General features: G+C 37.4%; 1 protein-coding gene across 2 annotated transcripts in view; it reads left to right on the forward strand.

The window, feature by feature from the left end:
- Positions 1-14,634: 14,634 nt before the first annotated feature.
- The window catches only part of LOC5569176 (prolyl endopeptidase FAP), a 576,755-nt gene continuing 571,919 nt past the window's right edge, over positions 14,635-19,470 (forward strand). For both annotated transcript variants that reach the window (XM_021845337.1, XM_021845338.1), the window contains exon 1: positions 14,635-15,785. The gene's annotated coding sequence lies outside the window, so the exon portion shown is untranslated. The remainder of the gene's footprint in view (positions 15,786-19,470) is intronic.

Consider the following 19,470-nt stretch of genomic DNA (forward strand, 5'->3'; position numbering starts at 1 on the left):
CAGCATAATAGAGTTGACAAATATCTATCACGAGATTCAAAACACATAGTGATGAATAAATATTCCGCGAATCAAAATTAAAAAATCGTTTCATGTATCGTTTTGTATTGTTATGTCATTGAAAAATTGCACATCACATAGCCTTAGATAATACCAATGCGTCTTTGTTGTTGTTACGGGATAGACAAATTTATGTCATGTCAGGTAAAAAGCCCTTCAATCAACAACTGTGCTAAGAAATGCTCAAAATATAGCTAAGTTTTAACGTTAGGTCAAATTTTTGTGGGATTTCAGAAGAAGTAAAATTTAAGTCGAAAATGTAAAAATACATCCGAAAAAAACTGTTTGAAAGTATTTTGTAAAGGGGTCTTGCTATACTCTGAGGGAAGCCTAATTTGGAAGCAGTTAATAATAAGCCTACTTTGGGGACGTTCAACATATGTTTCCGAACGATGAAGCCGGACATTGCCGCACCGTAATAGAACCTTCCAAATTGCACCTGCAATCCCAAGGCTGAAGGCTATCATTATATTTAATCAAATTTTACGTTGAATGATAGGTCGTGTGCTTCCATCACCTACGTAAACATTGTTGTCCATTTGTGTGTTTTCCCTTTTTTTCTTGAGCAACCCTTTCCGCAGTCTAAAAAGACGAGGAATGGCTTTCTTTGATAATACACGCAGTGGTAATTAGTTTCTTCCAAATTATTTTATTGCAGCTTAAGTGTGAGTTGCACAAGCTGCATTATTGATAGAACATTATTACAGTCTGATGAGCACAAGAACTCTCTCTTTTCAGTTTTCATTTCTACCGGCTCATGATCGATCTCTTTTTCATCGGTCAAGTCCTAGGCCACGTGCATGTAATTAAAAAAAGGTGAATATGAAAGGCTTCGAACAGCTGTTGATCATGCTGGCTTTGTTCGAGACCATTCGGAGGAGTCAGCCATACTGTAGATGATGGGCGATGAAATTTGATCATTTGTCTTTGTCTTACGAATTACGAAATTTGTCATTACTCTTAAAATTAAGAAAAATATATATATCAATTGGACTCTGGCTCCAAGTCCTTTTGGAAACTAGAGCGTATGAGTTTAAATTGAATTACTCAGGACACCGAAAACATACTCATTCAAGAGAACGTTTTTGAAAATTTCTGGGGGACTGATTTGGAAAATGTGAGAACTGTTAAAAAAACAAAAAACAAAAAAATGAAGGCCCATGGCAATGATAGAATTTTGTTACACTCTCATCAAGAAACTTCCAGAGAGTTTTTAAAGATTTATTTAACAAATGTTTTCAGTTGACATATTTTCCTTACAAATGGAAATATTCCAAGGTTGTTCCATTTTTAAAATCAGACAAAAATCCTCCAGAAGCTTCAAGCCATGTTATGAACAGAAGGATGGTCAACATTATCGAAAATTCAATGTTTTGTCTATGAACAGTTCAGATCCGACATGGACATTCGTCACTCATCAAATTTGACGTGTGATATATTTGATTCGTTCCAACAAATCTGAAGGCTCTTCTAGACAAAAAAAATCAGAGTTTGGCATAGAGGCTTGATTGTAAAATTAAAAAAAAAACTTTAATATTCTAACATACATTGTTAGAATAATTCAAAATTATCTGCCAAATCGTATAATTCAGGGTAATTATTAGCGCTCCAATTCTGAAAGACTTTTTGTAAGATCTGGTATTCCTCGAGGCCGCATTTTGAGACCAATAAAATACAATATTTTGATACCTGTCTTGCCTGTGTTACCATAGGGATGTCAAAAATCTTTGTTTGAGGATGATACAGGCCTCTTCGCCAAAAGACGAAGACCACATGTCATCTGTAGTAGATTGCAAAAAAGTTTGGCTAATTTTTCTTCATACTTGCAAAAATGGAAGATTTCTCCAGATAACTCTTTTAAAAACCTTAAAAACTCAACAAATCATATTCTCACATAAACCAAAAGCCCTTTATTTGAAACCATCAAGTAGACATGATGTCACAGTTATGCTTTAATGGGCAATTTTGCACATGATAGTTATAGATATTCATTAGAGGTTAGAAAGAGTACAGTATGCAATAAAATTTGCATACAATATTACACGCCCTTAGAAAATTTAATATTCATATTATGCATGCAAAAAATATGCAAATGACTCTATTCGATCTTTGCAGTAGGTGTCAACCATTGAATGAATGTACAAATTTGTCTGCGGTTTTACCCACATCAATCATAATTGGTCCATACTGTAAAACTGTAGCAATGTTTTACTTCGATATGATTGATCATCTCCATTTTTTTCTTCCGAAACTTTACCTCTGGAGCACTGCTACCCCGTCCAAGAACCCTTTCTTAGATAACCAACAAAAAAAAAAAACTAACGCTGATTAAAATATTAACATTTGGCCTGCTGTTTGCTGAGCACAAGTGGAAATTTGTGCACTTGCTTATGGAGGAAGCCTCTTCACAAACGACCGCAACATGTTTCCGTTTTAGGTCCTTTTAGGGGAAAAACGGAAGGAAGCAGCTCGGTCAAAAGGGGAAGAGAAACAGTTTTTTCCGTCCAGCGCGACAAAAATGATGATAAAATAACAATTTGATTCCGGATTTTCCCCCTCTTGACAACCGAGCCCATAAATCCAGCCGAAAACAAGTGAACTCGTAATCGGGACGGTTAATGTAAATACAATAGAGTGCTACATCCGATGATGATCCGTTTATGATAAAGTTGAATCGTGCGGTACTCATCTGTCCGCTTCGGTTGAATAAACGGATCGGAAAGGGAAACCCCTTTTTTGTGAGGTACAGTTCGGTAAAAGGTTTTTGCGACTATAAGAGAATGAAAATGGTGTCAAATGTACAAATTGAAATTGAAATTGCGAAACGAAACCACGTGCTCTAGTGGGGATCGAACCTATTCGTTAGATGGGCGCTTCAACCTACAAGCTGCGGAGCCGCTTGAGAGACTCCGACACTCGGAGGCGAACTGCACTCGATTACCCCAAAGCACATGGTATCACCTGGGAGGGACGCACCGATACTACACACGAAATATAGAACAATGTTTGTTTGAACTGCAAGATAACTCCAGCTTGCTAACAACAATCAAGGCAGGCTTGGGGAAAATCACTTCTTTTGTTGTGAACTTTCGATTTTTCCTGACAAACATGGAAAAAGGGTCACAGTTTTCTATGCACTAAATATTCATTTTTATTGGAAAATGTAAAACCATGCGTTTTTCAATGCTTTATATTCAATCCGATTGAAAGGTGCTCACGTGACATTACTTGCATTGTGTGCATGAATTGATTTTCATTCGATTTTTGTCACTTTTGATGAAATGCGAAAATGTGTTTTAATCAGTTACGCGCTTCTTCCATGTTAGTCCAATGTTTGAGATCTGGGCTCACAGTGACAATTCGTGACAGCGGAATCCTGGCTCACTATGACGTACAGAAATTTTGTATTGGTTTCTCCCTCCCAGGGTATCACCATTTTGCAGTCTAAACTTGGATGTAAGAGATGTACAAACTTCAAAACTTTACAACATTTTGAACAATGGTTGGAATCTAACTAAAAATCAGACTTCTACCAAAATCTTACCAGATATCATTTGAAGGTATTATCAATCGAGTTCAGATCGCCTCCGAGCGTCGGGGTATCTCAAGGTTGATGAGTGACGGAGTTCTCTATCTCTTTTTGTTTGTATCTCTTATAAAATGCATTGAATAAAGGAAATTTTTCAGAAAACTTCAATAACTTTTGAACTTAAATCAATCTAAACAATCTTTAGAAATGAAAATGTGCGTATTTCTAAGTTCTTACAGTCGTTTTATAATTGTGGAGTAACGCCTTACAAACCGTGGGTATATTTTGTGTTATTTATGGGTCATAATTTAATAATGAAGGTGTATTTTAATAGTAGATTACGGAACAAGTTACAGACTGATGGTTTTTACACCACGAGTCGTAAATTTATCCTACGAGGCTTACGATACAAATTTCCACTTGAAGTCAGAAAAATGTTGTTTTATCGATACCAATAAAGTAATTCATGGAGCAATTTTATTTATTTATGGAATAAGTCACAAATTATTGAGGTATATAACTGCTTTTTTGAAGGATTTTTTTTCTGTGGAGCATTTTCAATTTTTTATTGGTGCTTCAAATAAGCTACCGTTTCGTTCCCGCGTACTTTGCGTCCTTGCTTGCGAGCAGTCAAGAATAAAAGGATGCATCTAGGTGCCGCCGTGTGGCTGACTAAGTTCGTCGGGGTTTGCGCGCATATGCAAATAAACAATAAATTGGTTTAACTTTGGAGAGGGTGTGTGAAGGAGTGCTGCGGAGGACCGATGAGTATCGAATTGATCCTGCCAATGTGCAAGTGATTGTCGCGTATAATCATCTGCATATGGTACCAATTTAGGGGCGTTCTGATGCTGATCTAGAGATAGCTGTTTTTTAGGAGAAAAAATCTATTCCCGAGATATCGTTCGGATAAAATAGTTCAAACGCTTCAAGATAGCAGATGTTCAAACCCAAACTTTATGAGTTCATAACGCAATTGTAGTTTTTTCTTAGCATTTTTTAAGTTAAAGTAATATTTTTTGTAATCACAAAACTTATGTTTTAAAATCTATTGCATGGATAAATTGAATTCATCAATTGCCCTCACAATTTTTTTAAAAGCTGGCACCTCTGGTTTGAATACTGTTCAATTTCGACCACGAAATCGAATGCGGTCAGTGAATCAACAGAGGCCGTTCTGGTCATCTTAGATCATAGGTAACATACAAGAGATAAACAACCTCATACTATGATTGTAACACATTAAGTGACTTGCTCAATGCAAATGCTTTCACTCTTTTTAAAGATTCTAACCTCACATTTGTATTTTTAAATTTTCATTCATCGTGCATCGATATCTCCACTAGTCGATGTCACGTGAGAGGTAAATTTCTCTCCATAACTCGATATCTATTTTAAAATTATTCTTAATTGGGGAAACTTGGTCTAATTCTTGTTTGGAGGTGACTGAATACTTGCAAGTCGTAAAAAAGTTGAGAAACATGAAAATAAAAAAAAATGTCAGTTTAAACAACGTGATTTTTAGAGCACTTGGAAACAAGTTTTCATATAATAGTTTGTAAAATCCTATCAACAAAATAATATTACTTGCTTACAGAAATGTTTTTTTTTTGTTTGACACTTTTTTACACCTTTATTCTTCATTCGTGTCGTTTTGAAATTCAACATACATAACGATAAAACGAAGCGATGCATTGGAATACAGAAATCTGTTCCTTTGATTTTGTAATTTTTGTGACGATATTTTCTATTACTCGATAATTCTATAAGTCGATGGTCCCTTGAATATCGAGTTATGGAGAGTCGACTGCAGTTGAATACGTTCTTTTATCTTTTTTATCTGAAACCTTCTCCCTTGAATGAACGAATTCCATGTCAAATCGGTCAGCCACAAAACTCGACCATCTCTAATTTGCAGTAAATTTTGTACATGTTTTCGGTGTGGTAGAACATTAATAAATCGATATCTAAACTTAAGAATAACTTTTAAAAATGGCCTATGAATTTTTGCACGCAATTTATTTAAAAAAAATCTTGTTCTTAAACTGTAGATTTTAAAGAAATATTTTCTAAGGAGAATTAATAGTGAACCGTTTGGACTACAAGATACATGTTAAAGTTAATGCAAATCAAAGGTTATCAATCACGATTTTAATGTTTACGACTTATTCTTGATGGAATTTGTATGTGGCGTCTGGTGATTGGATTGGATAATCGTTTTCTTGAGTATATCCGGTATTTCCATGTTTGCAACATTGCGAGCAAGTTTTTTTTTTGTGATGTGTTCATTTGACGCTTTATCATATGTTAAGCACGTTCATGCTTATGGATAAAATACGAAAGCACACGTAAACTTTCCTTGAAAGCTTCAATTATAGTCCTTCCAATGTTGTATGCAATATTTCACACCAATAAATTTCGCACGCATATTCCAATAAGAACCTTATATATTTCAACTCAAATATACTTATATGGATGCAACTTGAAATTTTTAGTAGCATTCACAATGGTACATAAATTAATGAAAAAAAAAAAAATTTTCATTCATTTTAAGCTTAATAACCCCATACATATTTCAAACTTTCTCTTTATGTAATGATTATTTAGCAGTAAATTGTAAAATTTAAAACAACTAGTTCGATCATTACTTCTTTCAACAGCTCCTAATATTCCCTCAAATATTGAATCTTGCATCTAAAAGAGGAGAATGCTTCAATCTAGCATACGTTGATCCCTCATTGAGTCGTTACCTTTTTAACTCGATGCTATTGTGGATCTAGATTCTAGCTAGTACTGAATTGCATTCCGATTGCCGGCCGTCGACTTCCGCTGCTGTTTCTATACGTTTAGCATACAATCATGTAATCAGAAGTATATTTATACAGAGACTGAGAAAATGGCCAGAGTGTTCCTAAATTTTCCACTCTCATTAGGTGCACCCATGGGTGGTCCCATGGGACCAAATGCGCTGAATTCATCAAAATGATTCGACGCGTAGTTGTTTCGTTGGGTAAAAGCACCGATTTTGGCCAGCCTAAGAGAAAATGTCAATAAAAATTGAATAAGAAGCCGTATTTATACTACAAATACGTCAAATGCAAGCTTTCAATCCATATTATGTATGTAAAATAACAAAACTGAGCTAAAACTATTTTATTGGCTTTCAAAATCCCGTTGGTCAATATAGGCCAACGGAACCAGTTTTGGCCAGAGATTTAACTTCGGTTCCTAAATTGGCCAATTGCATTGATTTCTAATGAGAGTGGCCAAATTAGGAGTGCCCTGGCCAAATTAGGTATATGGAACTTAAAATTTTAAAGAAAATCAATTGTTTTTCTTATGATTTGAATCACTTTGGATGAGTAAATGAATGTAGCTCTATCATATGAATGTCATCTACTGAACACAAAAGGTTTCATGCTGATTGGCTATGTAAAATGGTGTATAATCCACTATGGCTACAACTGGCGTATGGCCAAAACCGGTGCTTCTACCCTAAGTCAAAAGTTATCATTGTTCGAGCTCTTTGATTTAAAATGTTGCCACCAGGGTTGCTACATATACAGATTTATCCGTATTTTACAGATTTCTCGGATATTTTGGGAATAAAAATCTGTATATACAGATTACAGATTATTTTAAGCGAAAATGAAAATACACACTTTTGATAGCCTTAAAATTTAAGCTGCGATGTAACAGTTCTGGATTGTAGTTTGCAAATGATTGATATGTTGATATTTAATTCTTCATGATCATTCCAGTTTTCAGTAATACAGATTTAAAATACAAACATCTTGTTCCAGGATACAGATATACAGATAATTCTAGGGAAAATGCAGATTTTTATGTGGGAACCCTGGTTGCCAAAAGGCGACGCTAGTGAGTATGAAACTTTTGTTTTGCGGATATTTCCAGATATCTGTTAAATAAAAGCTTCATACCTCAGCGCTGCCTGATGGCAAAATCTTGAGCTACTACACAATTTTTACCGAAGATGCGACAGAAGCACTGTTTGTGTTTAATAATGTGGAAACATCTGCAACTAATTTTGCAAATGAATACACACTGTTGTCGATTGGATGCACAACGACGACTATTATAATCATAAAACACAGTTCTCAAAACAAGCCATGCGAGAAATCAGCAACCAACAGGTTAGTGTTACTGCACACTGTATCGCTTTCGGTGTGGTTTTGCGCCCTTTTCTTCATGTTTTTGTGCATGTAATGTGTTATCCTTTTCAGTGATTGAACGAGGAGAAATCCAACTGAAATAGAACATTGATGATTTTTCAAAAACCCGTAGATACGACGAGGACAGCAACTGTCAACTAAGGAAGAGTTCGATATCCATTCTGACAGATGATTGTGCTCTCTTGCTTTCTCTTTAGGGAATTGTTAATACCAAGGATATCTTTAACTGCACACCAGACCAGACACAACGGTGAGGGTCCTGGGAACAACGTTGCTTATTCTGCGCATGTCTGCCCTAGTGAGATTGGACAGCTGTGAGTTGAATTGTTAGTAACAGCTTGTGAGAAGGATGTATCCTTGCGAAAGTTGTTACAATATGATGAATGTTGGAATATTTTAGTTACCTCTATGTTTTTTAAAAATCATTGCTGACTGTACTAACAGTTCAACACTTCCGAATTTCTAATAAAAGAGCGGGATTATCAAATCTCGTCGCGAATATGCTACCACAGACAAACAGGCGTTACAATTAGAACAAATCGCTATCAAAGTCATATGGTTACCAATGGCTTTTAGGGCGAGATCATAGGTTATGCGAGAGTTGTTAAAATTAAAAGATACCTACAAAACAGTCGTAACCGTAACGGTACACGGACAACAAAATGTCTTACGCGTAAAAGTTTTCAGGTTAAATCAACTATATTTATTGCTTGTTGTGAAGGTAACAGACGTCCTGAGACGAGAAGAAATGAATAAGAAGTCAATTTTCATATCTCGTCTCAGATTGTTGCGGACTCACTGGGCAATGCGTGAGATAAACCACAAGAATTTTTCATTAGAAAACACGAGTGCACCTTGACTTAAGGCAACTCAATACAAGTGGTTTACTTGAACGGTACGAAAGAAACGTGTATATTTCTATGATACTTAAATGCTTTTTTTGGTTAGTAAATGCTGGACATATTGTACCATCCAACGTACCTAAAGGTTCTGTGGTTCTAAGTCACTTACCAAGCAATTTCTACCGCTACTTGCTCGCTGTACCGGCCGGGGTACAACCAATTATAGGTAAGATCTGATAATCAACCTCAATTGTAACTTATGTTCTAAGATAAAGATAGGACAACTGGGAATAAAATTGAATCCAGTTTGTGATCCAGTCGGAAGGCCCTATAAATATGTCTAAAGTATGAAAAATTGAATCGAATTGAAAAACAAATTTTAGTGTCCGCGGCTACACAGCAAAGCCATGTTGAAGGTGTCTGGGTTCGATTCCCGGTCGGTCCAGGATCTTTTCACAATGGAAATTTCCTTTTCTTGGGCATAAAGTATTATCGCACCTGCCACACGATATACGTATGCGAAAATGGCCACTTTGTCAATAAAAGCTCTCGGGTAATAACTATGGAAGTGCTCATTGAACACTAAGCTGAGAAGCAGGCTCTGTCCCAGTGAGGACGTAATGCCAAGAAGAAGAATGTGCTATAATTCACCTAATCAAAACAATTTAAAAATAAATAATAATTACGAATATTTTTATGTGAAATAGTGTACCGTCTTCCATACAAATAGCAACACTGTTTTTACGTAACACGCAAGGGTGGAAAATTCACAACTGGGCTCATGGATGAAAAGAAGAACAACTAAAAGAAGCCAGGTATCCGATCTTATTTTAGCTTATGTTGTACGCCAAAAGAAAGGAGAGTTTGCCCCTGCAACTTTGGAGCATCTGCATCCATATTAGGAGCGAACAATCATGATTTGAGTGCCAGTGAATTTTGCACTTAGGGTGTTTCGGAAATCTGTAGGGTTTATATCAGACATTGCGTGTACGAGTCATGACAAGGTGGGATTTTTCGTGCAGCTTGAACTTGAGTACGACCGCTACCTAGGTCACTACTTCAAGATCATCATAGGAAAATTACGAGAGGAATTCAAACCGACGATTGAAAGTTTCAATGCCCACCGGCTGACGGGCTAAAATAACAGCCTCCAGTTTTGATCGATGGGCGGCACTAGTTCGACATAACCAACGACAGAACAAAGACGAAATAAAGACCTCCATGTTCCTTGCAGTTGCCCAAAATTGTATGGCACATAAGCTGCCCTTCTACGCCTACTTGTCCTATGTTCTATGTTAACCTAATGAACCGATGAACAAATGTGCGTGGACCGACAGTAAGGTAATAGAGCAAAATCTAGAATGCCACGAAAAGTGTACTGTTATCTGACAAACTGGGGTACCTTTTGCAGTACCAAGGGACCAAATGCGGTACTAGAAGTGGTACTCATTCTGAACCCGATTTCTATTGTAGCATACCTTTAAACGTAAGTGCTCTGCAATTGTAATCCAACTGTTATAAATTTAACACACTAATCATACCAGTACCAAAAGTAACGAACAAATGCAAAAGCGCACAGTTATGCAATTTCAAACGACAAAATTAAGTCAGTACAGTACTACAATCTAGCGCAAATGAAAAACTGGACGTCTTGGATGCGTACGCGTATCAATTTGAGGAAACCATAAACGACCCTGTCGAAAGCAAATGATTGATTCGACGTGTAGTGCTAGAAGGTTTTGGAGGAGAAGAATACAGCGTGGGCTGCAATGCTGTAGCATGGTACGCGGCAAAACGTGGAACGGTCCAAACTGAAGCAAAACCAGCGAACCCGGAACAGAAGGCGTCGCATGGAGGATGTGGAATGCCAAGAGTCGAAGTTGCTGAACCGCTCTCAAGAAACGCAGAAATTCTATCAGAAGCTCAACGCATCCCGTAAAGGCTTCGTGCCGCGAGCTGAAATCTGCAAGGATAAGGATGGGAGCATCTTGACTAACAGACACGAGTAGATCGAAAGGTGAAAGCAGCACACCACTACACTACTTCTGCATGAAGCAGATAACACAGGCACATACGGTCAGGACGGTGAAGGTGATGGATACGTCAGCACAGCAGACAGTGGAAACCAACCAGCTCCCACGATAGGGGAAGTTAAGGATGCCATTCAATAGCTCAAGAGTAACAAGGCAGCTGGGAAAGGTGGTATCGGAGACGAACTCATTAAGATGGGCTTGGTAAGGGTGTTTGCTCTCTTGCATCGCCTGACAGTCAGAATCTGGGAATCGGAACACCTACCGGAGGAGTAGAAGCAAGGCGTTATATACCCTATCTACAAAAAGGGGGACAAACTGGAATGTGAAAATTATCACTATCCTTAACGCCGCCTACAAAGCGCTATCCCAGATTCTTTTCCGTCGTCTATCACCTTTATAGCGAACGAGTTCATGGGAAGATTTCAAGCAGGTTTCAATGACGGCTGCTCGACAACGATCAGATCGTTTCCATGCGGCAAATCCCCCAGAAATGGTGAATGCGTCAAAACCACAGTCCATGCTGGTAGACGGAAATGAGCGTGGCAGGGCCCTAAGAAGCGATTAGGTTTATTTTACGAGTGGCGTGAGGTGAGAATTGTTGGTGTCGTATAGCGAGGTGACAATATTCGACTCGAGTGAAGTGACACACCGTGTAAATAAAATTCAAGGAGAGTCACTTCACCCGATTCGAGTATTGTCATCACGCTATACGAAGCCGATAACTCTCACCCCACGCCACTCGCAGAACAAACCCAAGTGTCACGATAGACGGGGATACCTTCGAGGTAGTGGACCGATCCTTGCTGACGGCTGACAACAACGGTAGTCGAGAAATACGAAGGCGCATCATTTGTGGATGTCGTGCCTACTATGGGCTCCAGAAGAAACTGCTATAAAAAATGATTCACTCCTGCACCAAATGTACGATGTTCAAAACACTTATGAGACCGGTAGTCTTCTATGGGCATGAAACGTGATCGATGCTCGAGGAGAACTTGCAAGCTCTTGGGGGTTTCGCACGCCGGGTGCCTAGGACGATATTCAGCGGCATTTAGGAGAGCGGTGTGTGATGGTGAAGGACAAACTACCAGCTCGTCCAACTCTACGGCGAACTCGAATCCTGTCGGAACTTGGAACAAGAATGCGTGGAGCGCTGCGAGGAAGACGATGGAGAGAAGCAGCCATGATCATGCAGTGAGTTGGCGAATTATTATTGACGAAGTTTGCTAGGGGTCCCAGATAGCCGTAGCGGTAAACGCGCAGCTATTCAGCAAGACCAAGCTGAGGGTCGTGGGTTCGAATCCCAATGGTCGAGGAATTTTCTCGACTTCCCAGGGCATAGAGTATCTTCATACCTGCCACACGATATACGCATGAAAAAATGGTCATGGGCACAGTAAGCTCTCAGTTAATTACTTTGGAAGTGCTCATAAGAACACTAAGCTGAGAAGCAGGCTCTGTTCCAGTGGGGACGTTAATGCCAAGAAGAGAGAGAGAAGTTTGTTTCAAGTTCATTAATGCGAAAAAAGATCCCGAGCACTCTCTCCGAATGTTTCCATCAGATGAGCTGATCTACATTACGAAGAACGATGATATTTCAAAAGAATAATAGGGCAAACGCTCCCTTAGTGGAGGTAGCTCCAATAGTGGAGGTAGTGTGTTTTGGCATGTTTCGCATGTTTGGCATGTTTGGCATGTTTCGATTATATGATATTTTTATATTATGTACGATGCAAAAACGATACAAGTAATCGAAAAATATTCATGACATTTGACCGTAAAACCATTTAAAACAATTATTTTGCTTATTTTTTTTGCTCCTTTGCACCTATAGTGGTGCATCAGTACCCATAGTGGAGGGTCCCATAAGAAATCAATGGATTGCGCCACTAAAGGAACCATTCTTAAAACATACCTCCACTAAAGGAACAGTGTTCCTATTATTGGTGCAAGGCTTTTTGCAGGGAAATTTCAAATGAATCGTCATTTTTATACATTTGAATGATAGAAGGATTTAAGATCTATCGAATGATACGTTAAAATCATATATTTCATGATTCTAACACCATGTTTTAGCAGTTTTCCCTTAGGTGCACCACTAATGGTACACTTGCCCTAAATAAAGAAAACATTATATTCACATCGTTGAGTAATGAAATAGCCTGCCGAGCAGTTTTTCAGAGAATGATGTTATTTTGAAAGAATAATAAATGCACTATAGCTAAGTATTTGAGTCAATGTACAAAAATCTACTAAACAGTTCATTTGAACAATCATTGAAATCCTAGATTTTGCCATAACTTCAAAAAACAAATAAAAAGATTATGAAATTTAAAATTAAGACTACATAAAATGTCCCATGTTTAATTCAACTACAGTTAATGGTTCAGATTAATCAAAACGATATATTCAAACAATATCTTATCAACTTTGCAAAACTTAGAAAACAATAATCAATTTAACCATATGATCTTTCTATAAACCAATTCAAAATAAGCATTTAACCAAATTTACGTTCAACTAAACAACATTCGAACAAAACAAATGTTCTCAAGCTATTCGGCCAAATGTCCTTTCGACCAAACGTCACTCGACCAAATGTCATTCGACGAAATATTCTAAAGCCACAAACTGAAGTGGAATTAAATGGTACAGTACTAAATTAGGTTTTTCATTTACTTATAGGTATTCCACTAAACAGCTCGAAGATTTATTATGGTCAAATGTTTTCGTTTTATTTGACATTTTTGATTGTTCGTTGGTTAGTCATGGTCTGTTTTTTTTGGTAATTGAAATTTCATGCACTTGGTCAGCAATTATTTGGCAATCTTATATTTGGAAAAAAGTACACTTGAGCTCGTTTACCAAAAAAAGAGTAGTATATACAATTTGAGTTTTTTATCTTTTAAAACCAAGTTATTAAAAAAAAAGTATCATGAAAAATTAAATGAAGTACTGATTTTGTCTAAAAAAAAATTTCCTAAAAATAATATAGGGTCGATGTACCAATAGCCGCATAGCTAAGAACAAATATTCGTATAAAATCGAAAAATAAAGCCTGCGGAATTATATTTAGATCATCTGAAAGTTTTTTATCTTGGCTTTGTGGAAAAATTATGAAACATATGAAAACTCATGTTTTTGTATTTATTATCGCTTGTGCCACTATAGGAACACATGTGCCTATAGTAGCACTATTCCTAATTTCTGTTCCTATAGTAGCACTAGCCTCACGGAATAGGCAAAACACAAATCAAAACCGTATTTTTACAAAACTTTTATATTTTTCCTTTGAAGTGTGGATCAAAAGCGTTCGATTGATGTAAAAAAGTTCCTAATTTATCAACTATTTTGTTTAATAACAAAATAGTTTCTCCTAGTAGTGCTACTATAGGAACAATAGGTTAACTATAGGTGCAAGGGAGCTAAAATTTTAAGCAAAACTATTTATTTCGATCATTTTTTGAACAAAATCGAGCTGTGTGTTAATGGTACTTAGATAAATAGCTACTGATCTTCATGTCAAAAATTATTTTGCTACGATTACCAGCAAAACGGCCGTAAAAAGCCACTAGTGCGACTATAGGGGACCGTCCACTAAGGGAACACCGACCCTAACAAAAAAAAAGACTTCAAGAAAATGGGAAGCATAAAAATTATGTTTTGATATTTTTTCTACGACCTCAAATCTCACTCTCTATAGACAGTTCAAATGTTCCGTTGAAATTTCCCGAGAAAATCATCTTTCCTTCACATAGCTTCATCACGAACAGCACACTCCTCACGAGGGTTTCCACCTTCTGAATCGGTGGATCAAAAACGCGGGTCTCACGTCGTGTCACTTTCCGTTTTCCCTCCGGAAGGTGAGTTTTACATCCAAAACCATCAGACCACGGTGTTGGCAGTGCTCTCTGAAATCGGACCGGTTGCTTCACTACTAGGTCCAATCAGTCGTCAGTTTCTCTCCAGCCGTATCCGCAAGCGGTCGATAAATCGGAAAAGTCTCCTCCTTTGGCCACCCTTGGGGCTAGGAGCTCTACTCGGTTCCAAAAGTCACCAGTTTGTGTGGATTTAATTTGCCTTTGTGTCTGGTTGCTGTTCTGAATTAGATTGACCTGGGCACATTACAGGCTTTGATTAAGTGCTGCTGAAGATATCATTCAGAATAGTTATGCCTTCTGGTTAAAGGAAAATACGTGTTTGACAGAACTTGTAGTGAAAGGAAATGTGAATTTCCAGATCCTTTGTTGTTAGTGTGAGTGCTTGAAAGTAACTGTGGGGTATTGGAGTTAAATTATTAGAGGGCAGAAAAGTCCATATGTGTGTCCGTCAGATTTGATACTGAAATCGATGAACTAAACTACAGTGTATTGAACCAACTTGTCCATTGGAGGATCCACTTCAATGATACGGTAGGAAAAAGTTTTAGAAGTCTGCTGCTTATCCTTACCAGTGGACATAAAGCTAAGTGAAATCGCCTGTTGTGGTGAGTGAGACATTCATCGTATGTGTGTTGGGGAGCTTTGTGGAGGAGCGAAGAGAAAACAGCTAGATATCTCTGTCCCACGTGAGCCGTTTGCGAGGACCTAATCAGCTGTCAGCCTGGGACGTGTTTTGCAGCATCCCAACGAACGTGGAAAACTGTTTTCCTTTTATGCTTCGGTGTTGGTAGATATCAGTGCAAAAGTGGTGGTGCAGGTGTTTGGTTTATTGTCAGAAGCCAGAGTTTGGTAAAAATACTACAAATTGGAGACAACAAACCTACCGAAGGGAGGCCAGTGTGATTTCGGGAGCATTATGTATTGTTCCGTTCCATGAAAACCCCCATTTCACTTCGCCTGGGTGGGTGGCAAGGAAATGTATTGCGTGTGAGTTTGTTTTAAGTCGCCGAGTGAAATGTAAGCACTGATTTTATTTTTCGAACGTTTATTGCTGCTGCTGCTGAAACGAGGTGTTATTACTCACGCTTGAGAAGAAAACTCAATTCGAGTGGTTTTTAATGTCGCGGCAAGATTGTTGCATTGTGAGACGTACCTACCGAGCTAAGCATAATTAATAGTGTGAAGCATAGTGCACGCTGAAGTTGATTGCAGTGGAATAAAAACGTGCACAAATAGTTGAACTTAAGGTGAGTGTGCAATTTATTTTCAAGGATCAAGGATTTATAGTTTTATGTTCATCTTTTGTTTTAATGTGGCTTTAAACTCGTGTATAAACCTGTTGATTTTTATGTAGTGCGATACATCGCGTAATGCTGCATATGCTATGGCTTTGTGCAAATTTGTGGGAATCAGTCCATTGATAAATTGATTTCAATCATGTTCTTCATCTCTATCATTTAAGAAAGTAGCAAGAATTATACACAAATACACGTCAATATTGTTATGTACGGGTTAAATAGTTTATTACGAATTATTGGATCTTTGGAAACGTATATTTTCAAATAGTCGTATTATTATGGTATAGCGTTACGAAAACTGCCTAATTTTTGACATTGCAAAATTAAGACTTTTCATAGAATTCTTATATTTTGGATTCTCTTCCTACTCGCCAAGATACGTGTTTCCATAGAAAAAATCTAAAATCAGACTTTCCTCTGAAAAGTTAAACTAGGTGCAAAATTATGGTGTCACGTTACGTATAGGCTCAAGAATCCATCATTCAATCATCAGCGATCATCGGAAACTAAAAACCAGTGTTTTCGTTCCAATTTAAAGAAATCATCTTGAAAATCTATCATTGAATTACAGATAGTAAGTAATTGGGGACGGACCTAGTGTTGTGGTTAGAGCATTTGCCTCTCACGGCGAGGACCTGGGATGAAATCCCATCCCCTCTCACTTATGACAAAAAAGGTTATAGTGAAAACTTCCTTCGGAAGGGAAGTAATTTCGTTGGTCCCAAAATAAACCAGCCCAGGGCTAAAAATCTCGTTAATTAAGAAAAAAGATTGGAATTCCAATGCAATGATAGATTTTTATGAAAATTGCTTCGATTTTGAGCGAAAAAACTGGTTTACAAAATTTAAAAAACTATGATAGTTGAACCGTAAAATTCCAGGACTAACCTAAAATTTTCAAAATGCTCGTTCTCAGCAGTGCCTCAATCGATTTTCAAAATTTAGATTGTTAAGGCCCAAACGCAATGACAGCGGAACGGCAACGGAAAGTGGAACCGGTTCACAGCATGGACTATAACATACATGTCAACTCAGGGGTGGTTCACTTTATTTTATTTTATTTTATTTTGTTTTAGGAGTAGGGAAAAGCCCGTTTGAGTTGAGCTCAATAATGAACTCTCTCTCAAATAGGCATTAAACCTTCTCATCTTTTCGCATCAACAGATTTACAAATCCAAATGATACAATTGACATAAAACTAATAAACAAATATCTGTTAAATCACATTCAAATCTTACGAATAACACAATTATTGCTTAATGCTTTTTTCAATAGTAGATCTATACAAATTAAAATCAAACACATTATAACACTTGTTGAATACACGACACATACTAGCTAAAGTATTTAGTTCTCGATCCCGGTACGCGAAGAAAGTCGTTGGTGCGCAAAATTCGACTACGGATGTTGATGTTCAATTGGCACAGTTTATACGAGAAGTCAGCAGGTCAGCGATAAATGTCGCTTTCGATACATTACGTCGCACTTCAAGGAGATCTAGGTTTATTAATTTACAGCGATCTTCGTAGTTCGGGAGGTTCAGCGGGTCATTCCAAGGCAATAATCTTAAAGCGAATCTTAAAAATTTTCCTTGAACTGATTCAATCCTGTTGACACTATTTTTATAAAAAGGAGACCAAACAACCGACCCATATTCAAGGATTGAGCGAACTAAGGAACAGTATAGAGTTTTCAGACAATACACATCTTTAAACTGTTTAATAATACGGAAAATGAGACCTAATTGAGCTGAAGCTTTTGTGATCACACAAGAAATATGATCTTTGAAATAAAGTTTCGAGTCTAATAGAACTCCCAGATCTTTTACAACAGATTCTCTGTTCAAAACGGTATCATGTAAGATATAGTCTCTGATAATGGGATTCTGTTTGCGCGTAAATGTTATAACTGAGCATTTTGAAGAATTTAAAATCATCCTATTTGAAGTGCACTAATCCGAAAAAATGTTGAGTTGATCTTGAAGAAAGTCTGCATCAGCTTCAGTCTTAATAGTAAAATAGAGTTTGAAATCATCAGCGAATGACATTTTGTAACAGCTCAGAAGAAGATTCACGTCGTTGAGGTACAACAAGAAAATCAGCGGCCCAAGATGACTTCCTTGTGGGACTCCTGATGTCACGGTAAACGAAGATGAGAGGTGCGTTCCTATTTTAACAGACATGGATCGATCCGTGAGGTACGATTTGATCCATATAAGGAAGAAACCGTTGAAACCGAGACATTCGTTGACAGCTCAATCGAGATTGTGTGATTCATGCTGGCAAACCGGTTCCGCTTTCTTTTGCCGTTCCGCTAACATTGCGTATGGGACTTTAGTGTAATGAAATAGTTGTACTACTTTTTAACATTGGTGTAGCCGCACGTGAGATGTGAATAACTCTATATTTTTTCTTGTTTTTCACTAAAAGCTGATCAAACTGCTCTGGTGCTAGAATGGACCAGTGGCTAGTGACCCAAATCTTATCAGACAGGTGCCGTTTAGTGAAGGAAAAGTCTCTTACATATTGGGGAATACTTGGCTCCGCTGGTAAACAACGTGGTTCTCTGGCAGAAAATCCGGAACATGCGTAAATATGGTCAATTGATGAAAATAATCCCAGACAGCTGCGGCTTTTGCAAACTTATCAGAATTCTTTGAATTGTTCATGGACCTAGGTGGTCATTATGTAGGCCTCTGGGAGATCCGGAACTTCCGTAAAAATGGTCATTTTGTGAAAATCATCCTAGATCACAGAGGTTTTTTCCAAGCGTATCAGAAATCATAATTATAAAACATAACAGATGAAATGGTATTGGTAATGGTAATTGAACTCGACACTGAAGAAGTCTGTAAACGAAAACGAAATAGGCCTATTTGTCAAGATTAGCAACACATATTAGAGTTTTAAGGTATTTGCTCGCCTTACTAGTGATTTTAGTATTTTATTTTTTGCAAAGAGTGAGGTGTTAAAGTTCAATAAGTAGTTTTAAACATACTCTAATAATCCCTCCCCTAAATTGAATAAAACAGTGTGGCATAACGGTTGATTTGGATTGGTTATGATTAATGGTTCCACTATGAAGCTCCTAGTAGGATCTGGAACGACCGTAAAATGGTCAACTTGTAAAAATCAATCACGTAGTTTTTATTTTCAGATCTTCCGAATGTTTTGTCTTGGCATTTGTCTACGGATGTCAAAACCACCATTTATGTTGTACAAGAATGAATTTTAATAAGTTTGCAATAAACTTCGATGGCCAAGGTGCTCTGTAGACATGAACAATTCAAATTATACATTATGTTCAATTATTACGAATTTTACGGTTCGGAAAAAACGCGCCGAGGTCTAGGATGATTTTTACAACTTATTTTGCGGATCTTACGGAGGGAGTTGTAGTGGTCACTTATGTCCATGGACAATTCAGATAATCTATTACGTTAAGTTTACGATGAGTTTACAAAAAAAAAAAAACAACAGCTGTCTAGGATGACTTTTATGAATTGACATTTTTTACAGATTTTCCAGTGAATCAGATTATTTACCATTGAAGCCAAGCAATCCCTTAAATGTGTAAGACTATCCGTTTGCTGATCGGCACTTTTCTGACAAGATTTGGGTCACTTCTAAAACCA

The sequence above is a fragment of the Aedes aegypti genome, chromosome 2, assembly GCF_002204515.2.
Source record: "Aedes aegypti strain LVP_AGWG chromosome 2, AaegL5.0 Primary Assembly, whole genome shotgun sequence".
Lineage (NCBI taxonomy): Eukaryota > Metazoa > Arthropoda > Insecta > Diptera > Culicidae > Aedes > Aedes aegypti.